Source organism: Triticum dicoccoides, chromosome 3B (assembly GCF_002162155.2).
Source record: "Triticum dicoccoides isolate Atlit2015 ecotype Zavitan chromosome 3B, WEW_v2.0, whole genome shotgun sequence".
Taxonomy (NCBI): Eukaryota; Viridiplantae; Streptophyta; class Magnoliopsida; order Poales; family Poaceae; genus Triticum; species Triticum dicoccoides.
This window is the reverse complement of record NC_041385.1, coordinates 855,971,213-855,992,287: the sequence shown is the minus strand read 5'-3', so window position 1 is coordinate 855,992,287 and position 21,075 is coordinate 855,971,213. Positions and strand designations below refer to the sequence as shown.

The 21,075-nt window shown below is 49.0% G+C and overlaps 1 pseudogene; it reads left to right on the top strand.

Annotated features, from left to right (window-relative positions):
• Positions 1 to 2,022: 2,022 nt before the first annotated feature.
• Positions 2,023 to 5,010, top strand: LOC119282713 (annotated as a pseudogene).
• Positions 5,011 to 21,075: the final 16,065 nt, after the last annotated feature.

The following is a 21,075-nucleotide window of genomic DNA, read 5'->3' as shown; positions in this document are numbered from 1 at the left end:
AAGAGGATGGAGTGATTATAGCTTAGTTGACTCAGAATTAAGGACAAGGATGGAGGTGTAGGCCCCTAGTTTCATGGTTATAGCGGATGTTTTTGGTTGCTGCCCGTTCGAGCGTGTCAGTAGCCGTTTGAGGCTGATTTTCGATGTTTGTGTCTTTAGATGCTCTTATTAATAAACAAGTATAGAATAAAATGGCTCCTGTGTTAACAAACACATCAACGGATGGATACTGTGTCTGGTTAAAGGCAGTCGTGTTGAAATGCCCTAATCATTTTTTTGAGGGTCCTAATCATTTTGTTGACCATTACGCCATATCGCCTTGGAAGGAAAGGAGGCGCAACCAAAGGTGCCCTCGTTAGAAAGACCGGGTTAACGAAAGGGCGCCGCACCGTACGATGCAAGGCATCTCGTCCGTCAGAGTAGCTTCCCTGCTTCGTTCTCCCACACATCGTTTCGAGCGACTAGGAGAAAAATTCCCCTCGCCCCATCAAATCGACCCGCCATGCGCTCCCCCTGCACCTTGGGTTGCCGTTAAATCTGCAACTACCTGCCCCGCCCACCACGCTGGTCCCTGCCCCCGCTGTGGGTCGGAGTTCACCGTCGTGACCATGCTCTGCAACCATGCACCTCCTACCCCCTAATCATTCGCATGCTTCTACTGCAGCCCCGGCCAAGTCGCCGGTGGCAGCCCGATGACTTCCCCACCGTCGCAGCTCTGAATGTTGTGCCCAAAAAACAGAACATGGTGGAAGCAAAAACAATGACAAGATCCAGCAAAAACAGAACATGGTAGAAGGAAAAAATTTGGAGCTGTTTCTAATAAAGAAAGATGGTGGTAGCAAAAATTAATGCTGGATCCAGCTTCAGGTGATGCTCGTGGTAGCACTCCGGTGGCTGGTTGTAGCATCTGTGCGTCCCTCTTCCCACATAGAAAAAGCTGCAAACATGTCACCCCTCCAGCGCCCCATCTCCTCCGCCACTGCCGTCGGCCTAGCTGCAGTGGCGGCGGCCCCCTGCTTCCAAAGGAGGCCCGGGGAGACCTCACATGTGCTGGTCATCTACTCGTGCTCGGGCTGCTGGGATGGGTCGCGGCCGTCACCTGTCTAGTTCGCCATGGCTGCTCTCGTGCGTGGGTGGCTCCCTCGGCGGCGGATCTGGCTCCCGTGCCTGGATTCGGGCTCCTGCGTGGGCTGCACGTTCCTCGGCCCCCGGTCATCCGCGCACTGCCCATGTAGGTCCGTGGTTTGGCATGGCTTCGGTGGTGACCTGGTGCTGCGATCTGCGAGGGCAGCAGGGTCGAAGTGATCTGAGTAGTCGGTCTGGCTGGTATGTCTGGGCGGCGGCCTTGGACTTTTGGTATAAAGTTAGTGATCTGTGGGTGGCTGTCTCATGTAGCATGGGCTATAGGGTGTCCGTGCCATGCTGCACTGTGGCTCTCGTGCGACCGGAGGTAGTCGGAGCGGCGGCTCCGAACTTGGGTGTGTGTGTTGATGCGACTGTAGCCTTGTGTCGTGTAGACGATGTGGATTCGTTGCTTGTGTGGTTTTTGACCTTGTTTTCCTTATAAACTGGATCAATTACTTTTTAAAGTATATTGAGGTGGGGAGTCCGTTTCAATTTTTTACTTTACTTATACACAATTGCTATTCATTAGCATCTAAAAATACTACATACTATTGGTTCAGACTACCATTTGTCTTCTCAAATGGCAGTTTTCTGTAGATATATTAAGAGGGAGCAAATAGCAGCAAACAGCCTGTTACAAATCAATGTTGTAAGCAATAAGCAATTGCTACAGCCCATAAAATAAACAAAAGTAAAAAAATGGAAGGAGAGTTTATCCATAAATTTATTATGAACAATCACCTCGTTTCTTCAGCTATCAACTTTGATTAGTTGTATATGGAATTTTCTTGCATTGATCTTATTATAAGTAGTACTATCCTTAAAATAGATGTTTGGCGATTTTTCGTTCTTGATCAGTCATGACTACTCATTTACCCACATTCCGGCAGACTGCAGTTCAACGAGAAGATTAAAGATACATGGCGGCCAATACAGCAATAGCAAGTTCATATGCAGGAGGACAGGGACAGCCACAGATGGACAGACGGCTCCTGCAAGCAGCCACATCCGGTGATTCCACATCAATGAAGGAGATGGCCTCGCGAGATCCAAGCATTCTTCTTGGAACAACTCCAGCTGGGAATACCTGCCTTCACATATCCTCCACCCATGGCCATCGGACATTTTGCACGGATGTGGTTGCCCTGGAGGAGTCTCTCCTCGCCGCAGTAAACTTGGATGGAGAGACGCCACTTGTGACAGCAGTGAAAAGTGGCTGCGTCTCCCTGGCTTCCGTTCTCCTTGGATGCTACCAGGAACGGCGATCGAGTGAGACAATCTTGAAGCAGGACATTGATGGCTGCAATGCGCTGCACCATGCCATTCGCAGCGGCCACAAGGGAACTACTCCACTAACTGCAGCTGTATATCTTGACCAGATTGGCGTGGTACGAGTATTGCTGGAACATGATTCCTCTTTAGGGTATGATAAGGTGCGGCGTGACGGTAGTCCTATGCTTTCTGTAGCTGCATTTGGAGGTCATGTCGATGTTGCTAAAGTGCTTCTTCACCACTGTCCTGATGCTCCTTACCGTGCAACTCAAGCTCCATGTTGGACATCCCTTCATACAGCTGTGTGGCGAGATCAGGTGGAGTTCACCAACTTCATAATGAGGACCCCACAACTTCGCAAACTCATTAACATACAAGATGTGCACGGGAAAACTGCTCTGCATTTCGCAGTAGAGAAGTGCAATCCTAAAATGGTTGCTGCTTTGCTGTCTCACCAAGATATAGACACAACAGTGGTTGATAACACGGGTATGCCACCAGCTGGCGGATTACTTCACGTCATGGATCATGCCAAGACTTTAAACTGGGTACGTATATTGAGCTCTTTTATGGTACCCTGCGACAAATATGGGCCGTCCAATCGTGAAATCTAACAGTGGAAACCGACGGTTACTGCTCAAATTTGCCAATGAAATCACGAGCAGTATAGCTTGCACTGCTGGGATCTCGTCCTCCAGTATACATGTCATAAGGGTATTTTGGGTAGAAAACGTTTATGCCGGTCCACCAGGCGAAGGCCATCTATGGCGGATCAAGAGGCTGCAGAGCTAGGCCTCTCTTCCTCGCCATCTAAGTTGCGTTGTACTCTCCAGTCTCTCCCTCCCTCCCTCCTTCTCATCCTCCCGCCGCGAGGAGCTCGAGGAGGACACGCCACCCAGGACGCCACTACTCCCCTGGGACCTGACGTGTTTCAGGACCGGTCGGCGCTCACCCGTGACTGCTCTTGCCTCGTCTTCGTCTCCACGGAGGTCCCTGCCGGCGTCCCTCCGGAGCTGTGCACCCGTCTACTCCGGCGACCTCCCCTCCGGCAGGTCGTGCAGCTTCAACCCGACTTGACAATCGCCGCCTCTCCAGGCGAGGACGGCTGGTTTGATGAAGCTGCAGGACCTCCGAACCGACGTCCAGGAATTCTGGACATCCGATGGCTTCCAACGAACGCTGCTCATCCGCTACAGCCGCCCGGTTGGGCTGGGCAGACGAGACCATGGCTCCCTTAATTTTTAAACAGAGAATGTCTATCCTATCCTCAGAAATTCAATGGTCAGATTTTAATATACTGCTCCCTCCCCTGTCAGCAGTATAGGGTACTGTAAAAACGGTCACGTATATTACCAATATGTACGTAGAGCATCCACGGCCAGTTCTTTTGGTACTTTTGGCTGGATGTGGAAATAATCTGCCCCCTCCCAAACCTATTCTAGAAGCCCAACCTAAATTTTTATTTTAGAAGTCTACTAACTAGGCTCTGAAAAATATTTTACTGTGTTGTACCCCTTTCCTCTATTTATGCAAGCAACTTATCATAGAATCATTCGTGACGCAGTGTACAAACGATTTTGTAGATCACTATTTGATTAACTGTTTTAAGAGTATAGAAAACTCTATATTATAAATTTTAAATTTGTATAAAAAATTATGTAACATTTTTGTAGTGCGCAATTTCCAACATCGTGGGCTACTTTGTTTGTCAAATTATATATAATATCCATCTTTTATCTTGTTATATCACATTTTCTCAATACTACCCAAGGAGAACTGAACGTAGCTCAGTTGGCAAGGCGCGGGAGTTTGCAGCCATCCCACCAAGGTTCAAGTCTTGGCTTAAGCGTTTGGTGCTCATGGAGTTTTCTTCTATAAAAAATTGCCAACTGGCTAGTCTAGCCCGGGTTGGTCTCGGTTTTTTTTTTCCCAATACTATCCAAGTAATAGAATGGCTAGGCTTTATTATTACACCGTGATCTCCATTTGTACCTTTCATTGAATTTATGCAGAATGAAGTGAATATGCTTATGCTGGCAGCTAATCCTAGAGATGTCAATTCTCTTTATAATCTTAAAACGCATACCAAAAGGATGGATGGCCAATGCATCAAGGAAGGAAGTGAAATCACTCACTCAGACATACACAAGCAACACTTCGTTAGTGGCGATTCTCATTGCGACAATAACCTTCGCCGCCGCCTTCACCCTGCCTGGAGGATACAACAATGATGCTGGAAGCGAGGGCCTTCCTATCATGTCAAAGAAGTTTGCGTTTCAGGCTTTCTTGATCTCCGACGTCTTAGCAATGTGCTCCTCTTTTGCCGTAGCCTTCATATGCATCATAGCAAGGTGGGGGGATTACGAGTTCTTGATTTATTACAGATCGGTCACTAAGAAGATCATGTGGTTTGCATACGTGGTAACTACTACGGCCTTTTCAACTGGTTTATACACAGTGCTTGCTCCACGTGTACACTGGCTGGCAATTGCAATTTGCATCATGGTGGCTTTGTTGCCCATTCTCACTAAGCTGCTGGGCGAATGGCCGGTTTTGAAGCTCAGGTTTCGGCTGGGTAAAATTTTCAACTCCGACTTCCTTAGAATGGTGTGATCTCAACAATTCGGTCTTCTATATGGTTCTTATTTCTGATAGCGCTTTGTAATTTATGTGTAATCAACATTGTTTGGGTGGCTACTCGTTTTGTATTTGTCAACTCATCGGGACGAAATGTTGTACTACCCTTATTGCATTTGTTTCAAACTTGGGACGACATATTATACTGTTAATCTTGTATTCTAGTAGAATTTTATGCTTCTTGTTCATCTCTCTAGTCTCTAGCGATGGTTCATGCCCTCTGCAATGAAAATGGCTGCTTCTTTTTTGCGATAAGCATTGTGCATTGCAGCATCAATCCAGCAGCAGCAGGAATGAAATGATGTTTCTCACCAACATCCAATTGAAAATGGCAAGGTTAACTCGCAGCAGTGATCAGCAAACAGAGGGAGACTGTGTTGGGCAAACGGACCCAACAGACTGTGTTGCTTCTCCCTCTTGGGGTGCCCTGCCCCTCCTTATATAAGTTGGAGGGGCGGGTTATATATGGAGTCCTAGTAGGACTAGGACTATTCTATAGTCTCTTACAAGCTGAATACAAGTCTGGGTCTTGCTCTTAAGCCGGCCCATCTTACCGGTTTTGTTCTTTTTTCTCGTTCCCGTGTTCCGGTATCTCCGTGATCAAATCACAAAGTGTTTGGCCAGACGATGATGGATACCGTAACACCAAGAGGGCCTAGAGATATCTCTCCATCGTTGGAGGAGCAAATCTCAATCTTGAGCTATCAAGTTACTTGACACACTTTTCCATGAAATCCGTAAGCCGCGGTAATAGCCACCCATTTACGGATGACGTTTAACAAACCCCAAAGTTCATGAAGCAAGTATGAAGAAACTCGATACTCTCATGGTCTAAGGAATTATGCAAACATTAACTATCTCTTTGTTATTATCCATTAACTTGTGACGAATGTACCTCATAAAAAAACATCAATTCGGGTCGATACAACACAAATGTTCTTCTAACATTGTGCCCTCAAAGTTGCTGGCATAGACATGCCCATGATTAGGAAAACAAAACCATCATGCAACACTTGAGGTAGTCTTAGAGGCCAGACTAGTAATACATTTTACCGTTTATTATTCCACACGTGCATATAAGTCTTCCTCCAAGCCTCGTGGTTATTGCAGACTCGAGAACCATAGCAGTTGTAGCATGGAACATAAACATAATTATGAACTTGGAGATAAATAATATCATTTATTATTGCCTCTAGGGCATATCTCCTACATAATCAACATTGCTTGGCCAGCCACTGGTCTTGTATTTGTTAACTCACTAGGACGAAATATTGTACTTGTTGAAATAAATTGTTCGTCTCTCTTCATCAGTTCAGACTTTTGAAACAACTAGCTGCAGCATGAATTCAATATGGTACCAGAGCGATGAGGTCTTGAGTTCAAGACCCTGCCAACACAGTATTAAAAATAGATGATGCGGCCTACATAAAGCCCACTTCTAAGGTCTAAATAAGCTTAGACGTGAGGCGGAGTGTTGAAATATATTGTCCGCTTCTCTCCGTTAGTTCAGACTTTTGAAGCAACTAGCTGGAGCATGAATTCAATAGTACTACCATTCATGTATTTGCTTCAAACTTGGGCCAAAAGATTGTACCCGTGCTCTTGTGCTCCACTCAAATTTGATGCATTGGTTCCATCTCATAAGAGATGATTCATGCCATCTGCGATACTTATTGCAATGGCTTTTTCTTTTTCTTTTTTGCATAAGCATCGTGCATTGCAGCATCGATCCATCAATAGCAGCAATAATTTGACTTTTATCGCCATCCCTTCTAAACGGCAAGCTTGACCAAGGACAACTCGCAACATTGAGCAATATAAATAGGAGGCAAACTCGCAAACAGAGGCAGACTATCTTCAGCAGCCTATCCAACAGACTGAGCAAGTCAGCCGCTCCCAACAAGCAGAACTGAAGAACAACATCAGGGCACCATCTAATCTCACCATGATCAAGTAGCGGCGCAGAAAAAAAACTTGGGCGTCCACAAACACGGCGACAGTGAAGATGAAGCAATGCGGCAGCGGGGCCTTGTACATGTCTGAAGATCCACTACGGGTCGCCCGGTTGATCTTGTTCTTCTTGAGGCTATGTTCGGTTAGCCCCACCCCCCGCAGGCATCAGGCCCAAACCCCGCGGATGATCGTGGGTTTCGCCCCGGCTGGGGTCAAATCTTGGTCTGGCTTATAACACATATTCTTAATATTTATCGACAAGCTCAGTACTAATTATAGTGCGGAGTGCCGACAGATAATACTGCCAAATTAAAATCAAGGGGAGAAGTAATGTTTTCGGCATAGCAGTACAGCTGCGTATATAAATAAGCACTTGTGTACTGCACTTCTTCAGGAAAAAGGTTTACCTGAATCAAACCATAGTGGCACCTCAAACTATGTCCTGCAGTTCCCCTCACTATTCCAGCACATCAGCCCTCTGTCAATTGGACCGCAGCTGGTTTTGTCGGCCTAATTCCAGTAATTAAACTGCTTGCATTGGCAGCATGCAGTTTCTGTAAACAATCACCTGACCCCTCCACAGTGTAACCGAAGGTGGGACGCTGAGCGCCTCCTGGGTCGTCTAGTAATCGTGGTGCACGCCACCTCGGCCACCGCGGGCATCCATCATCCACTAGCCGGCGTCGGAGAGAGGTTGGCGCAATGGCCTCTGACATATCCTTAATCCTTGGAGTACACCGTACCACACCTGCTGCCCTGGCGGCGCTGTTTATTATTATATCATCCGCTTTTGTAATCTAGATGGATTGGGCGAGATTGCCCACAACGCTGTATTGGGGCTCTTTACCCCCTTTCTTTCTTTAATATATGATGCGCATGCTTGTGCGCCTTCGAGAAATACTCCGTAGAGAATAGCAAAGTAACATTTGTACTGATGTATCAAGACGTTTTTTCTTCATTTGTGCTGATGCATGCAGCCATCTTTATTAGTTATTCCACAAAGGTCTGAGAAGAACCTACAAACTCGATAATATGGAGTGCTCTCACTCCCCATATCTAAAACCGGTGCCATTGCCGGTCCATCAAGATAACGTATCGAAGCCAACAACCAGTGCAGCAGACCTAAAGCTCAGGGTGGACGGCACGAGCAAGCTTTTAGGCCCGCTCGTGGCCCGTTCAGGACCGGACCGTACGGTCCAGGCCCGCTAGAGAAATTGTTCGGTCCGGGCCAAGAAAGTCAGACCGAAAAAACCTCGGTCCGGTCCGGTCCAAGCTCGGTCCGCTCGGTCGGACCGCGACTTTTGGCCCAGCCCAGGACTGCAGTCCATCGTTGCCAGGGCATAGCCCCCCGATCCCAATTCCCGAGCCACTGCTTGCCATAGCTGCAGGAGGAAGGGAGCTCCGCCTCCATTGGTCGCCGACCTGCCGTTGCCGTCGTCGACCACCTGCACCTTCTCCTCTTTCCGCCATCTGTCTCCCACTTAAGTCTCGTCGACCAACATCTCCTCGTCTGCACCTGCTCGCGGGGAAAGGAGTACTGGAGGAACAGTGTAGCTAGGGAACGCTGCACCTGCCCGCCATCGTCGACCGTCGCCGTCTTCACCTGTCCATAGTAGACTACCTCCTCCTCGTCTAGCTGTCGTCTACCATGTCACTTTAGAGCTGCATGCTGTTGAAGTTTCGAAAAATACAGTTTCGTCAGTTGTAGCCATAAGCTGTCTGAATTCAGTTTCGTCAGACAATAAGATTTCTTCAGTTTCGTCAGAAAATACAGTTTCCTTGAAAGAGCACGGAAATGACAGCCGTTTCAGCACAGCACGCACGTACGCAGGCCACCATCTGGAAGAAATACTCGATCGGCCGTGATTTTCTGATTGTTGGAGAAACGCTCAACCGTGATTTTCGCATCCAACAAATCAGGCAAGTATTTTTTGGAAGGGCAACGATCTGCGCCGGCGCACCGGCCCAATCGTTGGGCCGGTCAAGCCCCTGCCGTCAGATCTGGCCCCCCCGAGCCGTCAGATCCCTTCGTCCCCAACCTCTTCCATCTTCAACCTCCCGCACGGAAAAAGGGAGAGGCCCGCCTTCGCACGAAGCGACGCCTCCGCACGCGCCAACCGCCTCGCCTCGCCTCCTCACCGCCGGTCGCCCTCACTGCCGGTTGCCGCCCTCGCCGCTGGTTGCCGCCCTCACCTATGCTGCCTTCATGTGTTTCTCACCTCCGCGGATGCAGCAGCGTGCGCCCATGGTTGCACTCGTGGTTGTAGGCTTGCAGCTCCAGGGAGGATGGCCGCATCTCCGGTGGCGCCGGCCGCCGGCCGCAGCACCTGTCGTTGTGCTCGCGCTGTACCTCGCCGTGTGCCCACCCCGGGGCTCTTGCTGGTTCCAACAAAAAACGACACCGGTTGTAGCAAAAAAGTTTATCGCTTCCAGCAAAAAAGCTTACCGCTGCAGCCTGCCGTTGTCATTGTAGCAAAAATGTTAACCGGATGTAGCTTCTGTGGTTGCCGATTGCAGCAAAACAATGACGTGGTTGTAGCAAACACAAAAAAGGAAAAAAGTTTCCATCGTTTTCAGAAAAGCTTCGACTATGGTTTGGAAAAGCTTCAATCGCGTATAAAAAAAGCTTCATCCGTTAAGAAAAAAAGCTTCAACCAGACCTGCGACCAAAGAAAAAGTTGCAAAGGTTGACAGAGAAAGCTTCAACCGTGTATAGGAAAAGCTTCAACCGGCTACCGGCAATGGAAAAGCCATGGTTGCAGCCCGCGGTCACCTCGGACATCGCCGTCACACACCCCGGCCTCCGCAGGGTTGCATCAGCGTCGCCGTGGTAGCAGCCCGCCGCCGTGGTAGAACCCCGTCGCCCCGGTTGCAGCATCTCCCGCGGTCACCCCCCATGGTCACCGCGCAGAGCCGTGGCGAGCTTCGAGCGGGGAGGGGAGGCATGGTGCTGCGACCAGGGGGCGGGGGGGAGGGGCAGGGGATGGGGAGGAGGGGGCAAAAGAAGAGGACGGCGCGTGCCCCCGACGAGCTGCTCGAGACATGGGGGAGCTGCGTGAGATGTGCGGGAGATGCGGAGAGACGCGAGGAAGAGGGAGCGACTGGCCCAATGTTCCGCCGGTGCCCCGGCCCCAAACGTTTTCCTTTTTGGAAGGCGCTAGATAGGAGTATTTTCTGATCGTGCGTGGGAGAAACGCCCACTTCCTATAATCACGGACCATCACCCCACGTTGTTGTTTCCTTTTATTCGGTGAGCAGAAAACAAAAAATACGAGAGAAACACGGCTTGATCTGAAAATTATGGTGCCATCTGAGGAAGAACTTCACGTCAGATTTGATCCTCTTATCTCGGCAAGACCCGCACACAGGAAATCGTGGCCTCATAGACGTGCTACATTACTTGCATGCAATAGGAAAAACTGCCAATGAACAAATATGTACAGGTTCATGAATAACAGCCGCGGCGCCCAGCGCACACGTCGCCCACCTTGCCGCCGGCGCTCCCGCAAGTCACCCACCTCGCCACAGCACCAGCGCATTGTCGCACATCTCGCCGCTGCACCCGTGCAAGTCGCTGCCGGTGGTTGTTGGCCAGTCCGCTCGGTCCGGCCCGGGCTTCGTCGTTGCCAGTCCGGTCCCTGAAATCAGGACCGCCATGCTGCTCGGTCCGGTCCGGCCCGGACAGCCGGCGGCCGGTCCAAACGACGGCTCGGACCGGGACCGGACCGGCCCGGACTGTGTCCACCCTGACCTAAAGCGCACATCATATGCACACGTTTTAGACGCCGTCATCATCATCGGACCATTGACCCATCTTCAGGAGAGAGATCAACATCATCCTTGCCAGTTCGAACATCCAGGCGCGAAGACTCAGGAGGATTTGTCGTGCGTAGCACCTGCCAACCAGACATGACTCAGTGGAGGACCTATCGGCCAGGCATGACTTGACAGCTCCACCAAGGCTCCGTGCAAGATGAAGCCGCTCCACATGCTTCCTCTATGTTCCAGCGCTGCTCCACAAATGATACTCCCAAGTGAGAAACAACACTGTACTACCGATATCGTTCGATCTGAAAGACCAGATCCTAGGGTTTCCCCCGAAGTAGCACGAGTGCGTCGACAACAGTTACACGACGATGCCTTCATCAAGGTAACGACACAAAATGCCACCATCGCCCGCCAACAGCTCGGTTTTCACCGGCAACTATGTCACTCTGTATGATGGAGAGGTATCTCTGGGCCCTCTCGATAATACATCATCACAAGAAGCTTGAAGCAAAGTGACTAAGGAGTTAGTTACGAGATGATGTCTTACAGAATAAGTTAAGAGACTTGCCGGTAACGTGATTGAACTAGGTATGAAGATACCGATGATCGAATCTCGGGCAAGTAACATACCGACAGACAAATGAAACTGCATATGTTGTCATAAAGGTTCGACCGATAAAGATCTTCGTAGAATGTGTAGAAACCATTATGGGCATCCAGGTCCCGCTATTGGTTATTGATCAGAGAGTCTTTTTGGTCTTGTGTACATTATTCTTGAACCCGTTGGGTCCCCACGCTTAACGTTTGTTGATGATATAGTATTATATGAGTTTTATGAGTTGGTGACCGAATGTTGTTCGGATTTCCGGATGAGATCACAGACATGACGTGGAGCTCAAGAATGGTCCTGAGGTAAACATTGATATATAGCACGATGATATTTAGTCACCAGAAAGGTTTTGGAATGTACCAGGTATTCATCGGATCACCAGAAGCAGTTCCGGGAGGCCCCGGGAGGCCATATGGGAGGAACAAACCAACCCACAAGGGGCTGACGCGCCCTCCCTCTGGCCGCCGGCCCTAGGGAATGAAAAGGGGGAGGGCTGGCCCCTACTGACTTCCCCTCCACATGAGAGAAAAGTAAGGGGGGCCTGTTGGTGTCAAAACCGGTGGATCTCGGGTAGGGGGTCCCGAACTGTGCGTCTAAGGCTAATGGTAACAGGAGGCGGGGGACACGATGTTTACCCAGGTTCAGGCCCTCTCTATGGAGGTAATACCCTACTTTCTGCTTGATTGATCTTGATGATATGAGTATTACAAGAGTTGATCTACCACGAGATCGTAGAGGCTAACCATAGAAGCTAGCCTATGATTATGATTGTTCTTGTCCTAAGGACTAAACCCTCCGGTTTATATAGACACCGGAGAGGGCTAGGGTTACACAGAGTCGGTTACAGAGAAGGAAATCTACTATCCGAATCGCCAAGCTTGCCTTCCACGCAAAGGAGAGTCCCACCCGGACATGGGACGAAGTCTTCTATCTTGTATCTTCATAGTCCAACAGTCCGGCTAAAGCATATAATCCGTCTGTCCAAGGACCCCTTAATCCAGGACTCCCTCAGTAGCCCCTGAACCAGGCTTCAATGACGATTGAGTCCGGCGCGCAGATTGTCTTCGGCATTGCAAGGCGGGTTCCTTCTCCGAATACTTCCAAGTAGATCTTGAACACAAGAACCGTGTCCGACTCTGCAAAACAAATTCCACATACCATCATAGAGAGTACAATATTTCACGAATCTAATCTGCTGACAGTTTCTTCATAGCATGACATCACACCGCAGCCTGGTTATTATTCGAACCGTTTTATCAGCCTGCCATGACACGTTTCACGAGGCGGTTTCATTGGCACGTCTTGTCGAAGTAGAGATCGTGCCCCCTTATCATGGGATTCTCATCAATACGGGTGTGGGTAACCCAACCGTGCCATTAGCACGGCGCTTGGGGAATAAGCGAGTTTTAGGGCATATGGGGAGGCGCATGATCTGCCTTTATAAAGGGATAAGGATCTCCTTCTTCCACCCACGCCTTCTCTCTCATTCATTCTCGAGCTACAACGCCCAAGCCTTCGCCTTCTCCGCCCGCAAGAGCACTCCCAAAATGTCCGGATCCGGTGCTGGAGGCAAGTGGATGGCCTCCACTATTTGGGAGAAGGATATAAAGAAACTTCGGGAGGCCGGGTATCTGGCCAAGAAGATTGGACACTGTCTCCCGACGGCGGGACAGATCGTCCCTACCCAGGAACCCCACGAAGGGGTCGTATTCCAACCTCATTTTGTCCGCGGGTTGGGGTTTCTCCTCCACCCGTTCGTTCGCGGCATCATGTATTACTATGGGATCTATTTCCAAGATCTATCCCCCAATCTTTCCTCAACATCTCGACGTTCATCGTCGTGTGCGAGGCCTTCCTCCGCATCTCTCCACACTTCGGGTTATGGCTGAAGATTTTCAATGTGAAGCCCAAGGTGGTGAGCGGCGAGCATGCCGAATGTGAAGGTGCCATGGTGAGCAAGATGCCCAACTTCGCATGGCCATCAGGTACATTTAATGATTACGTCAAAGGGTGGCAGCAACAATGGTTCTACGTCACTGAGCCCCGTGGCACCAAATGGGCCTCGGCTCCTGGATTTCGATCCGGAGCCCCATTGCGGCTTACGTCCTGGCCCGAGAAGGGCCCGGACGGGTCTTCGTCAGACGAAGTGGCAATGCTCCAGACGCGCGTCAAGAGCATGGGAGACAAGAACATCAAACTTGTTGACGTGGTCCAAGTGATGTTGGTTCGCCGGATTCTCCCATGCCAACGCAGGGCTTGCAATTTATGGGAATTCGACCCAGCCAAGTACCGGACCCTGACGGAGCTCTTCGGCACAACGCACGAAGATATCTGGAAGGTGCTCTTCAAGTCCGGCAAATCGTGGCCGGACTCGGCCAAGGAACGGGGTACAAACTGTCCCTTCCCGCTAGTTTGGTAAGTTTTCAGATATTGGCAAAACGCACGCTTCAGCTGCGTATTTTAAAGGAAATGCTTCATACATTTTCCAACAATTCTCCCAGGGCTGGACGAAGAAGGTGGAGCGGATCTACTGTCCGGCCCTACTGACAGAAGAACAAGCCGGCCCACTTCTAATGAAGATGATAGTCCCGACACCTTATAAGGCTCCCAAGAAGAAGGCCGAGGAGAAAGCCAAAGAGACCAAGGGCGGCCTTCGTCGCAAGGGTACTTTGGACAAAGTGGCCGAAGACTCGGAGGCCCGCTCTTCCTCTGAAGAGGACGAGGAAAAGGAGGAATGCCAATCCCCCCCAGCAAGGGGGAGAAAGGAAAGGACGGCCTCCGAACGCTTGGAGGCCAAGTAGTCTAAGAGGGGGAAAGCCTCCTATATAGATGATTCCACCACCGCCACCGACATCAGCCCGGAGTGGGATCCCAGGGTCTAGCCCCTGGTTAAATCGTGAGTAGATAAAATCCGAATACATTAGCGTATCCGGACTCATTATCGCGCAATGTTGATGTATCGAGCCACGCATATTGCAGCCCGGCCAGGTCCCATGCCGAGCAGTCCTCGTCGGAGGATTCACTAGGTTCAGATGCGATGGACAGCGGAACTCCCCCGACGGCCACCTCTCCCAAACATGCAGACCACACCGAAGTGTCATCCCAAATGGGCCCAGGCCAAGGAGGGGCTGGGAAGACCGTTCGAGCGGCGCCGGAGGGTCAAACCCTGGCGGCCGGCCGCATGGGGGAGGAGGCCCCATGGATACTGACGACGGGGGTCGTCTTGAATTCGGCCCCCAGCCGGTCACAGTTTCGGAGATCATTACATCTCCGGAATCAGGCAGGAAACCTTCTTCAACAGAAGGGCGTGCGCCTGTTCCACCGGCGACCTCTATCCAGCCAGAGGTGCCGAATGCTTTATTGACAGCGTTAAAGAATGCTTCCATTGTTGAAAAACACCGTGCCCTTATGGGTGCGGTGATTGAGAAGATTCAGTCTGTGGAAAGCGGGCTGACTGAAGCCTGCACCAGCCTTTTAACAGGCTTTGAGGTAAGCGGTGAGGCTTGAAGAGTGTCATAGTATAGATAGTAGCCCCTGATACACTGTTCGGTGTTCGAAAAGAAAAGCCGGATAGAGGATCAAATATATGCTCGCAGGAGACTTACCATGAACACCCTTTTTTTTAATTATTTTTTGTCTAAGCAGGCGTCTTTATTGACTGCCACTTCTCATACTGCGGAAGTCTCCGGGCTGAAGCAGCGTCTGGAGCGGGCCGAAGAAGAGCTCGGCCAAGCAAAGAATCAGTTAGAGGATTGTCAAGGTATGTAAAACTTTGTTTTTATTCAATATCAATCAACGATTGATTGTGACGAAACGTCATGATGTGTGCCAGGAGCGACGTCCGAAGTCGAGGCTCTAAAGAAGGCAGCGGCTGAAGCCGAAAAGAGGACTGCCAAGGAGTAGGCTGATCGTGAAAAACACGAGGCCAGGGTCGCTGAAGTTCAACAAGAAATCCAGGAAGCTGTGAAGAGGTGCGAGACCTTGGAGCAGAGCATGTCGGATAAAGAATCCAAACTCAGCAAGGCTCATCAAGCCGCATGCCATGCCCGATGTGAGTACCAAGGCGCCCTCCAGGAAATCCAGGAGGCCAGAAAGATCACGGCGGGTAAGGCTTTTTCTATGCAAAGCAAGTATGTGAAGGAAAGATTCCTGTTGCTATCCCGAATTCGGAGCTCTCCTGGTGTGTTTGCGGATTTGCCGCGCAGCATATCTGATGTCGCACAATTCTATCGAACCGGAGAAGGGAGTTCTACGAAGAAGCTATTCTGGTCGTAGTACCTTGCACTGCAACATCCTGTGCCCTTTATCGATCAGCTAAAACTGCTGGTCGAGCTGCATAGGGCGGCCGAACTAGCCAGGAAAGACTTGATTATTCGGCTATGGCCTACCAAAGCAATTCCCAGTAGCTACTTCGGGCCCGTGAAGCGGCTGGTTAGCGCCTGTCCTTGGATTGACGAGATCAAGCGGTCACTCTGTATTGAAGGTGTCCAAATGGCTTTTGCCCGCGTTAAGGTGCATTGGCCAAAGATGGACGTTGTTAAGCTGATGACCGAAGGACCACCCGAAGGGAAGGAGCACCGCAAGCCTGAATTGTACTACGAAGGTGGCCTGGAGGGATCCCACCTTGTGGCGGAACATTGTGCCAAGGACATTATTTTCCCATGAATATGTTCATGTTGTCTGGAATTGTAATATGAAACAAGGTTACTATGTCACTAATGGAAACAGCTTCTTTGCCGTCCGCCGTGCAGACGACAAAGACATAGATCCCGGATGGCAAACATCTTTGACGTCCTCCAGCAGACGGCAAACTGTCTGTCTGAACAGGTGCCAGCAAAGGCCTTCTTTGCCGTCCGCTTTTGTGAAACTGACGGCAAACGATTGTGTCGTCCGCCGTCTAAGGCCAGCAGACGGCAAAGACTATGGACGACAGTGGGGTGGCGTCAGAGCCGTTAGGGCGTTAACGGCGCTCTTTGCCGTCCGCCAGCAGACGACAACGATTGAAAAAGCTTTGCTGTCCGCCAGCGGACGGCAAAGAGCATAGTTAGGCTAGGACTGGGAAGCTGCCACGTGGCAAGCTATGCCGTCCGCCAGCGGATGACAAATAGGCAGCCAGTGTTCCCAGTGTCTACAGGAAGCTGCCACTTGTACTCTTTGCCGTATGCTAGCGGACGGCAAAGAGCTTTGCCGTTCGCTAGCAGACGGTAAAGAGTAAATATATCCCCTGTTTACATTTATATCCATTTAATTTCACTGGAATTCACACACAGATATACATATTTTTTTTCGCAGGCACAACAGACATATGATCTATGCAACACATATATAGCTCCATCCATGACAACATATATACATACATAAGAAACATAGTATCATCCATACATCTTACACTACTATCACAATATTCATCCAACACATTGTTCCATGCATCCATCTAACAAGTTCCCCATTATTCTTCGATAAAAACAAAAAGAAGAACAGAGAAACAAGCACTCCATCCATGCAAGCTTCCATATAGTGAATTAAATCTGCAAAATGGGAAACAAGAAAGTTAGAAGAAGAAAAGGAAGAAAACTAGAAGAAGAAGAAGAAGAAGAATAAGAAGAAGAAGAACTTCTTCTTCTTCTTCTTCTTCTCTTCCTATTCCTTCTTTTCTTCCTCTTCCTTGATTTTCTTCATCTTATTATGTCATCTGTGGACAAAATAGGCTAAATTATGTCGTAAATGGACTAAATAGGCTAAATAAGAAGAAAAATGCCATTTTTGAGCTAACATAGCAAATTATGCCATTTTTTCCTAACTAAGCATATTGTGTCATTTTAAAGGACAACAAACTAAGTATATGACATTTATGAGGTTAGCAAGGTTATAATGCCATTTACGAATAAACACAAGTAAGAGGAGGAAAAGAAGAAGAATAAAAGAAAAAGAAGAACTTCTTCTTCTTCTTTTCTTCCTATTCCTTCTTTCCTTCCTCTTCCTTGATTTTCTTCATATTATTATGTCATTTGTGGACTAAATAGGCTAAATTATGTCATAAATGTACTAAATAGGCTAAATAAGAAGAAAAATTCCATTTTTGAGGTAATGTAGCAAATTATGCCATTTTTGACCTAACTAAGCTTATTGTGTCATTTTAGAGGACAACAAGCTAAGTATATGACATTTATGAGGTTAGCAGGGTTATGATGCCATTTACGAATAAAAACAAGAGGAGGAAAAGAAGAAGAAGAAGAAGAAGAAGAAGAAGAAGAAGAAGAAGCTTCTTCTTGTTCTTCTTCTTCTTTTCTTTCTATTCCTTCTTTCCTTCCTCTTTCTTGATTTTCTTCATCTTATTATGTCATTTGTGGACTAAATAAGCTAAATTATGTCATAAATGGACTAAACAGGCTACATAAGAAGAAAAGTACCGTTATCACAGAGGTGTAGGAATGGTCGGGGCTGTGCCATTGTTGGCAGACGGAGGTGAAAGACCGGTCGGGGTTCCGGCATTGGCAGATGCGGAAGGATTGGTTGATTCTTGTCGAGAGCCATGCTGAACCAAAGATCATTTCCAATAATGTCTCGTTAGCATGATGCAAACTGAAATGTGAATAGTAGTAACCAAGGACCATTCGAATCAAACTCACCGTGCCCGCCGGAGCAATCTGGGGCATCGGCGGAGCGGCCTGACCGCTTTTCTCGCACATAGTCTGCACATTTGGTTCTCACGAGGATATTAGTTAGTAATGCGAACATTACGTGCATGATTGGGCTAATATGCACAAGAAACGTACCACGATGAGCTCGTATAGGTCCCGGTGAGACGCATCGTTCCGGTTCCTCTCCTCCTCCAACAGCTTAGCCGTCCTCTCCTCCCTCTCCCTCTCCCTCTCCGCCGCCTCCCTTTTTGCCTTCTCCAAAATCGCCTGGGTCTTCAATCTCTCTTTCTCAACCGCTGCCTGCAACACATCACTCATCGTTACCATTGTAATCATCAACGGACGCGCACACAATGTAATGGCGGAAAGGTCAGAGAGTCCGTATAACTAACCGCCACGGTGAGCTTCGTGGGCCGTGCACGAGGCATTATCTCATGGGTCAGAGCTACTCAGGCGCTTCTTGATCTACGGGAGAGTCTTAGCACAACGTAGCAGTCCATCACCAATGGCTTGAGCGCCATGGGACCTCCCTCCACCAGATATCGTCACCAGCTCTGTATCAAAAGGATCCTGGCTCGGGTTAAAGTCCTCCCCTTTCCTCGTCTTCCCCTCGTCTCTGTACTTCACAAGCTTGTGGTGGGAGGAGATGTTGGTGAAGTTCTCTGGATGATCTAGGTCATACTCCGTGAATGCCTTGGCCTTCCTATACGGGGCCATATGGGCCATGCCATAGAGGTCGAACACAGAAGGAACAAGCTTCTTGTGGTAGTGCGCCTAAGAGAGAGGAACAAAATATTAGTTAATTAGGGCTCAAGCTAGCATTAAGAATGATATTACTATGTAAATAGGTCATTTTGGAGCTAAGAAAGGTTATTATGTCATTTTCGAGGAAAATAAGCTAAGTTTAGGTCATTTTGGAGCTGCTAAGAAAGATTATTATGCCATTTTTGACCAAAGTATGCTAATTATGTCATTATTGAGCTATCGAAGGTAGTTATGCCATTTTTAACTAACTAAAGCATATTAAGTCATTTTATAGAGCTATCTAAAGGTTATTATGTCATTTATGAGCTAAATATGTCATTATTGAGCTATCCAAGGTAGTTATGCTATTTTTTAGCTAACTAAAGCATATTAAGTCATTATTGAGCTAATTATGTCATTATTGAAGTATCCAAGGTAGTTATTATGTCATTTTAACTAACTAAGCATATTAAGTCATTTTGGAAAGGATAAATGCTACCATGAAGAATGAAATTGCATGAATCATGTGGCAAACCACATACCCAGTTATACCCATACTCAAACAGGTTGGAGCTCCCTTGATGGTGTGGCACACCTTCCATTTGGTCGCGCTTATCCTTGGCCCTTTGGTGTTCGAGCCGCCATTCAGGAGAACACCACGCATCTAGCAACGCCTCCCAACAGTCCATCTTATCGACACACCATCTCGGGGGCACCTAAGTGATTCAAGAGAAATGTTAGCGCTACGAATCAAATCAAGAAAACTAAGTTCAAGACCTTAAGAATAGGTGTAATTACCGACAAGTACTTCTCCCTACTTAGAAACTTGCTGTGACACTTCTTCTTGGCCCTCCTAATACCCTACGAGGCGTAGTAGTCTCGAACGGCCTGCACCCGAGCCTCGTGCCGTAAGTTCTGAAGTAGGTGCTTGCACTCGGCTTCGACAACCATAGCCGGGGCCTCCTGTTCGCCCTCTGAAACCCTGTAGAAGGTCTGCAATCAAAGAAGACAACAATGATTAGTACAATCATTAGGTAGGTAGTGTTCATTTTTAATTCTCTAAAGGAGAAATTACCCAAAACCGACGGAACGCAATGTCAGCCACTGTCTCACACGCGACACCCATGACCATCTCCCCTAGAGGGGCCGGGGCAATAGAGTACCTCAGTGCTTGCTGTGGAACCTGACCGTCATCGGGCATCGTGACCCACCCAGGGAAGTGCTGCCGGCAAAGCGTGCCAAGGACCTGGTTGGGCCTGCGGACACCATGATCACGGGGGTATACCCATCCACTGCAGTATGACAAGGCAAACGCATTAGATATTAATTTGAAGGAACATGATGGCAAAAGGTTAAAAAAAGTAAAGGAACTTACTTCAACCCTTTAGGCGCAATCAACCACCTCTGATCGGGGGTCGTCGGCACGGGCGGGAGCTTTGTACCGCCACGCTTGTAGACCTTCTTGCCCTTCTCAACCATCTCGTCCATGCTGTAGCTATCATATGAAAAGGTGTCCTCGCTACCATCATCCAGGCTACTAGCCTCCGGAGTCTCGTGGGAAGAAGACGGCGGGCCCAGAGTCTCGTGGGAAGAAGACGGCAGGACCGGAGTCTCGTGGGAAGAAGACGGCGGGACCGGAGTCTTCTGGGATGAAGACCCCGTGACCGAAGTCTGCTGGGATGAAGACCCCGTGACTGGAGTCTTCTGGGACGAAGACTCTAGGAACGTACTCACGTGGGCTGAAGGATCGACGACCCGAGTCTGGTGGGGTGAAGGATCAGCAACCAGAGGCTCATGGACCAGTGTCCGAGACGGGTCCACGTCAGACGGAGCAGTCCTGTGGTTAGATGAATCAGCTGAGGGTGGCGGCGAGGAAGGCGTAGCAGCCTTCCTACCTCTCCCGCTGCCACGTCCACCTCTACCAGCAGCCTTCTCCGTCCTCCCCCGACCTCTCCTAGCCGAAGTACAAGCGCCTACCGGAGTTGTCTGCATACTGTCTAGCAGCGCTCTCCAGAGGGGACAGGTGCAATAATGGAACCATCCCTCCCAGTAGCGCTCGCAGGAGGCTCGGGGCGCTCTGGACCCTTGCCCACCATCCCGTCAACACCTTCAATGACAAAAAGTAAATGAAATTAGTACAACATAAAAAAATTGGATACCTGACATGAACATAATAATATGTATATAATTTAAGTGTATCATCATCATGAACATAATAAAAATACACCCGATCAACACAAATATATATGATGTTTTTGTATGGTGTGGGGGTGTCGATGGTTGGGGTCGGGGTCGGGGTGTGGTGTCCGGGTGTCGGGGTGTCGG